General features: G+C 45.6%; 1 protein-coding gene across 1 annotated transcript in view; it reads right to left on the bottom strand.

Annotated features, from left to right (window-relative positions):
• The window catches only part of Bin2 (bridging integrator 2), a 26,831-nt gene that overhangs the window by 4,585 nt on the left and 21,273 nt on the right, over window positions 1-973 (bottom strand). The window lies entirely within an intron of this gene.

The raw sequence follows: 973 nt of genomic DNA, 5'->3' as shown, positions 1-973 counted from the left end.
CCTCCAAGCCATGACACATGTGCACCAACACACATCACATGCTTACACCTCCAAGCCATGACACATGTGCACCAACACACATCCACATGCACAATTAAAATGAAAAGGTGAGACAAGAGAACTGGGCATGGTGCTGTGCACTTGTAACCCCAGGACTCAGGAGGAGATGCAGGTAAATTTCCTATCAGTTGAGGTCAGCCTGGTCTACATAGTAAGTTCTAGACCAAGTAAGACCTTGTCTCAAATAAAACAAAGCAAAAAAAAAATTCAAAACAATTTCAAGTTTTAGGAAGAAATCCCCAAGGGTGTTGTTGGGTGGTTTTTGTTGTTTGTTTGGACTGGAGACCCATCCAGCGCCTGTGCACACCAGACAGGAACTCAAACGCTCTAACACTGACCTGTATTCCCAGCCCATTTAGAAGAATGTGGAGACCTGAAATACCGACTTGTCTTGGCGGTGAGCATTCTGACTTTGGTGAAGGAACAAAGACCCAACAGGAGCCAGGTACGGTGGTGCACACTGTACAGCAGGGCTCGGGAAGAGAGGCAGGGACACTGGGCATCTTAAGCCTGCCTTTCTACTCAGTGGGCCCTACTGTTCTAAGCAACTCTGGGCTATGTAGTGAGTCTCTGTCTTAAAACAATGAAACACAGGGCTGGAGAGATGGCTCAGCGGTTAAGAACACTGACTGTCTTCTGGAGGACCAGGGTTCAATTCCCAGCACACACATGGCAGCTTACAGCTTCTGTGATTCCAAGATCTGACACCCTCACACAGAAATACAGGCAGGCAAAACACCAATGCAAATAATATAAAAAATTATATAGAACAAAACATAAACCAAACAAAAAGCAGCTCTCTCAGAGAAGCTCACACCTGTCTGTCTGAGTGTTCCTCTTTCTTAAACCTCATGCTTAAGCCAATATTAAAATATTTTTTTACAGCACTCGGGAGGCAGAGGCAGGCGGATCT

Source organism: Microtus ochrogaster, chromosome 15, assembly GCF_000317375.1.
Source record: "Microtus ochrogaster isolate Prairie Vole_2 chromosome 15, MicOch1.0, whole genome shotgun sequence".
Classification (NCBI taxonomy): Eukaryota; Metazoa; Chordata; class Mammalia; order Rodentia; family Cricetidae; genus Microtus; species Microtus ochrogaster.
The sequence above is the reverse complement of the archived record's forward strand: the minus strand, read 5'-3'. Positions and strand labels throughout refer to the sequence as shown.